The sequence below is a fragment of the Callospermophilus lateralis genome, chromosome 14 (genome assembly GCF_048772815.1).
Source record: "Callospermophilus lateralis isolate mCalLat2 chromosome 14, mCalLat2.hap1, whole genome shotgun sequence".
Classification (NCBI taxonomy): domain Eukaryota; kingdom Metazoa; phylum Chordata; class Mammalia; order Rodentia; family Sciuridae; genus Callospermophilus; species Callospermophilus lateralis.
The window spans coordinates 106,570,099-106,576,407 of NC_135318.1; positions in this window are offsets into that span (position 1 = coordinate 106,570,099).

Genomic DNA, 6,309 nt, shown 5'->3' on the forward strand with positions numbered 1-6,309 from the left:
AGCTGTTGACCCCTGTGATCTTGTGGCTGATTGGAAGTCCTGGCCTGCTGCTCATGAAACAGTATCATATTGTATATTGCTAGCTGCAGAAAAGATCAAATTTAAAATTAAAAGTTTCATTTCTATGAAGCACATAGGCTTTCATACCATTGTAAAGTAATAAAAAAAAAAAAATCACAAGTCGAACCATAAGTTGAGCTACTGTAAATCAGAGATTGTCTACTTAACTCCAGAGCCACAAAACAACTTCCTATGTGATAGCTCTATGTAAATGTTTCCCAGAAATCCCAAAGTTAATGTCCAAACAGAATACTTATTATTCTCCCCCTGTAGTCTCCATCTGGCAAACAGCATCACTGTTCACCCAGCTGCCCAGGTCAAAACTTTGGTGTTATTCTTGATTGTTTTTTTCCCCATTTCTTCCCATATTCAGTGCCAAACTCTAGCCCCAATTCCAGAATATCTAGCCTCTGACAACATGGGGCCTTTCCCAGGGCCCCACTGTGGACCCTGCATCCTCTTCTATTCCAGGGTCATAACTTTTGAGCTGGTTTTCCTGATTCCCTCCTGCCAGGCAGCATGGCAATTTTAAAGTGTAAATTTAATAGTGCCACCCCTGTTCCGAAGCCTCCATATTCTTCTTTATACTTCAAACTAAAACACTCCCGCGTTGGCATCCAAGGGTGTTCCTGGTGTGGTCCTGCCCGTCTTTCTGCCCTCATCTCTTACCCCTACTCCAACCATCTTCCTCTGTGCTTCATGAGCACATTCAACTCCTGTTGCCCCAGCGCTTTCCAACAGGGTCCCCTCTGCCTGGGACAGTGCTCCTCTTGAAACTGTCTGAATTCCTCCTTAAGTCTCAGCTCAAACACCACCTTTCAGAAAGGCTTTCCTCCAACAATCCCTTATCCTCTCTACCCCTCTTAGATGACTTTGTTCGGATTTTTAAAAAAAATTTTTTTTAGCTGCGGTTGGCCACAGTATCTTTATTTATTTATTTTATGTGGTGCTGAGGGTCAAAACCAGTGCCTCGTGTGTGTGTGTGCGGGGCGGACGCTCTACAGCCCCAGCCCCTTTGTTTTGATCATTGGTACTGATCCCGACCTGATGGGATTATCTGTTTTCGGCCTTTCTTCTCAAATGGGTCGTAGACTTTCTTGTGGACCATGGCATCCTCAGTGCCTAGGACAGTGCCCAGCACTTAGTTCATACTCAGCCAGTCCAGGAAGGAAATCAGGAAGGAAATGAAAAAGGTGTTCTCAGGCACCAGAGCATAATTCCAGTTGGGGAGTGTGGGAAAGTCTTTTGGAGACAGAAACGTCGAGCTGGAATGAACAGATAGTGAAGAGTTAGGTACTTGGCACTTGGGGGCGGGGGGCATTTCAACTATCTGGAACCTCAGTGGAGCAGTAGAGGGTTCAGGCAGCGAAAAACCACGTGCCACGTGCTGCAATCTGGATAAGTTCATGGTTATTGAATATATATTCTTTATAAAGATCAAACTGCTTGTCATCTACTTTACATATCATGATAAGGAAATGCTGGCTTCTATGAAATAGACTGACTTTTAAAGACATAATTTCAATGTCTTTATGATATCTAATTACATAAAAAAAAACACACTGAGGGTTTCAGCATCTCTAACAGACCTTCCTCACAAATGGTTTTGGCTAAAATTCAGCCAGATGCCATCAAGATATGGGAACTCATAAGTACACCTCTGGAAGTTTAATTTGTGACATATGGGAATAGAAAGAAAAGGGGGATAACAACCCAGGCCCACCCACCCAGCTTTGACTGGCGGCACAGAAGCTTGGCTGGCTTCCATAGGACCCCATGATGATCCCACCTGCACATGGCCCCAATGTCAAACCCTGGCAACCCAGACGGCCTCTCGAGATGTCATGACAGAAGCCAAAGGAGGAACAGAAGCCTAAGACCAGACTCTGAGCTGAAAACTAACCAGGGGGCCAGAGAAAGCACACATTAAAGGAGAAGAAAGTGCCGGAAGACTGTGAGTCCGAAGTGACATTGTAAAACACGAGACCTGATGATTTCTGCTGCAATATCTATGTCAACTAAGGTCTGTGGCTTTCTCCTGCGCAGCCTACCCCATCCCTTTCTCCTTACTTCTGAAGTCCCTCTGACCCCAGGGGAAGCTCTGTCTTCCAGTTTGTAAATGACTCACGGCGTAGAGACTGCTGACACACCCCTTGATAGACTACTCATTTATAAATATGTGTGTATATATCAATATATGTGCATATATTTATACACACACACTGAAGTGTATCTGTGTGTACACACACACACGTATGTACATATATGTAAGTAATATCTCTGTGAGTGTGTGTGTGTGTGTATGTGTGTGTGAGTGGCATACATATCTGGGTTGAGCATCCTTAATCCCAAATTTCAAATTCTAAAATGCTCCAAAAGCCACAGCTTTCTAAAACGGGCTGACCTGATGCACAGAATGGAGCGTCCCACACCTGACTTCATGTAGTGAAATGTGGTCAGCCCCGATATGGAATGAAGTGCACCTTCAAACTGTGTGCATAAGGTGAACAAAAAACATAAATGAATTTCATGTTTAGACTTGGGTCCCTTCCCAAGCTTTCTCATTACAGAAATGAAAATATTCTAAAATCCAAAAAAATTCTGAAATATAAAACACTTCTGGTCCCAAGCATGTGGAACGAAGGATATTCAACATGCATGCGCGCACGGTGACCCAATCTTCTTTTCCAGAATCCTATAATTTAGTGAAAATAACTAGTAACATTGTCTTCATAGTAGATACCCATGTCAGCCAAGAATATTTCATAACTAAATAAAACAGCTGTTCATTTATTCTCATGTAAATATACAAACAATATTACAATTAGGGTATCTGCATCTAATTTCCATGCCGAGTAAATGACATCTCCGTAGCAGAAAAGAAATGCCTTATCCAACATTTGTTCACTCAACAAACATCTCTTATAAACCACACACTCAGACGTAAAATTATTAGTGATCATTCCACATGTGACATGCGCTTCAATGAAATGCTAATGCTGCGGCACTCCGGTAATAAAGCAGTACCGATCTTTATGTTGCCTCTCACTCCAGTGTGCATTTGCTCATTTTATTTCTGCTCTTGGCAAGATTTAAATAAAAGCTTTTCTTCCTTTGCTCTACAAATGTTTGCAGCAGCTATATTACACTGACTTAACACAGCATTAACTACAGTACAAATATACACTCCCCAGATTGCTTTTTGAAAAAGGAAAATGTTTATGATGTCTATCACAGAAACACTGAATTCATCAGTTTAAAATTTATTTAAAATGTCAGATGAGTTGGATAAAAATCTATATCTGGAATTCATTTCTGAACAGTGTAGGATTATTACTTTGATTTCAAAGGAAAAAAATGCCCCCCAAAATGTTCTGCTTTCTCAGAATATAAAGTTCAAGTTAAGCCATGTATAGCTACTGTGAGTGTATACTGCATTATGTGCACACACACAAAAGAAGAAGAAGAAGAAGAGGAGGAGGAGGAGGAGGAGGAGGAGGAGGAGGAGGAGGAGGCAAGCAAACCAAACCAAACAAACAAATAAACAAAAAATTCATTTCTGGCTTGGTTGCCTTTCTCATTAGAGTAAAATCATATTTCAATAAAGTAAACTATCAGTCCTAAGTGAAAACATGGGAGTACTTTGGACTGAAATGACCCAGGCACTAGGCTGAGGCAGGACAAAGAAGAAACGTCAAGACAGAGATGGCAGTGCAACCAAATTGCTGGAAAAACCAAATTGCTGAACTATTTTAGATCTAAAGAGTTTGACAGATAAAATAAGTTTGTATTTTCCCAACCACCAAATAAATGCATACAATTACAGAACCATGCGTCCATTGCTTAATAGTACAAATGCTTCATTTGTCTTAGACAAGTCAAAGAACACATTATCAGCGGGGGCATTTCCTCCCTCCATTCTGGAGACTGGGAGACTTGTCAAACTGGGACAGATCCTATAAGAACTTGAACTTTCTTTTCTTATAAATGAGGAATTTGTGGTCTGGAGAAATGAAGCAGATTAGCTATAGATATCAAATTGAAGGCAGACACAGAATGAAAATATAGGTTTCCTGGCTCACATCCATTGTCTTGTTCTCTGTCAATATGTGATGGAAAGGGACTGAAATACCAAAAAATCCCCACAGAACTGTGTTCTACTTGAGATGTGCTCCTTGTCATCTTATGATCCTGACTAGCCTGGACCATGGATTCTACTTCCAGAGCAGTCCCGTGTTGTTAATGACGGGATATATTCTAAGGAATGTGTCGGTAGTTGGCATCATCACAGCACGTACTCATGCAAACTAGGATGGCCACATGTCTCTAGGAGATAGAACTTATGGGGCCATCATCCCATACATAGACCAATCCTTTGCTGATGGGAGTGTCATTAAGTTGTATATGAATATGCTTTAAAGTTCGGTAGCTAAACAGAATGTTGTGGCAACTAGAAACCTCAAGAATAAAATTACTACATCGTAAAAATCTCTAGAATCATTCCAATGGAGTTCAAAATATTTTGGGGAACATAGAGGGCCCCGAGTCTAAAGCAACATGTTTCTGAGGCTGGTCCTGGAGCAGGTCACCAGGAGATGGTATCCACACAGCAGGTGGGCAGTAGCCTCAGTGCCTCTGTGGCAAGGGAAACATACTGGCAGACTGAGATGAACCTGTGTCATCTTCAGTTCTCCACACTACAAACTAAGAAGCGTGATCAACGTCTCACAAGGTGTCTGTGGACATCAACAGAGACTAGATGTAAAAGTGATGCGGTGCTAGGAAGAGTTATTATCAAGTGTGTGTCCTTTCCTTGTATTTGGAAAGATGGCACCAAAGCTATGGAACGATATTTCCCAGTGCATGGTGCTTGCTGCCTCCTTAGAATCTCTAAGCATGTGGGTTTGAAATGCAAACTCCTGGATTCACTCCAGACTTACTGAACCACAATGTCCAGGGTATGGCCCATGATCTGCCTGTTAAAAACTTCTCATTGGAGGGCATATCCCTGAAAGGGCTGTGGGTGGATGAATGAAATGTGGAGAGGCTGGAAAGCAGGGCAGCTGCATTCCAGGTGTGCCTTTGGGGGAGGTTTGGCAATCTGTGTTAAACACATTGACTGGAATTCTCAAACTACCCACAGAGACCTTGTCTAACCACAATCTGAGATCTCTCGACACCTCTACCAAAACCTGCCTCTCCCTGCAACACTTAAACACTAGAGACCACATGCCACGCCAGTAACACACCTACATGCCATGGCAAGTGCTACCTGATCATCTCTAATTCTCCCTGGTCCCTTCTTGCATTGTTTTTTGGGGGTGGTAGTACCAGGGATTGAACTCAGGGGCACTGGATCACTGAGCCACATCCCTAGCCCTATTTTGTATTTTATTAGAGACAGGGTCTCACTGAGTTGCTTAGTGCCTCACTAAATTGCTGAGGCTGGCTTGGGATCCTCCTGCAGCCACCTTTGGAGCCACTGGGGATGTAATACAGGCATGCACCACCGCACCTGCCCCCTTCCTGTATTTTCACAGCACTTCATACCTAACCATTCCTCCCTGGGCGGAACCTTCAAATGATGAGTGGTTGACACATTTCACTTCCAGTATCTTATGTAGAAAAAAAAAGATAAATGAATGAAAGAATGAATGTGGTATTAATTATACTTGCAAAAATATTACCATAGCATCTAACATTGTTATTTTTGCAAAATAGATTCAAATTTCAGGGCTGGAGGTTTAGTTTAGTGGCAAGCACTTGTATAGCATGTGCAAGGCCCTGGGTACTATCCCCAGCACAGAAAAACATAAATAAATCAATAAATAATATAAAAACATAGGTATTCCAATTTCTACTGGATATGGCAAAGATAATAAGCATCTGAGTCACAAGTAAATATATTCCCAACATAGGTTGTTTTGTTCTTTTCATTAATTAGGTATATCAACATGGGCAAGTTATTAAACCACAGATCAGTTTATTCTACTACAGGAGTAGGGTAATATCACACAGCTTATCCTGCCTTTAAGAGAATTGGGCTCTATACGAAAGGCAATTAATGTATTGCCAGGCACCGATGCTCAAAGAATGTTCGTTCTCTTCTCCTCCTTTCCCAATCTCTGATGGGTTCTGTAATGGCCTACAAAGCCACAGCTTGTAACAGATCTTCCAAGAGGAACTTCTACATTAAAGCGGTTCCTACTCTGCAGCATGCTGATAAATGTTTTACAATTGCCTCTCAGG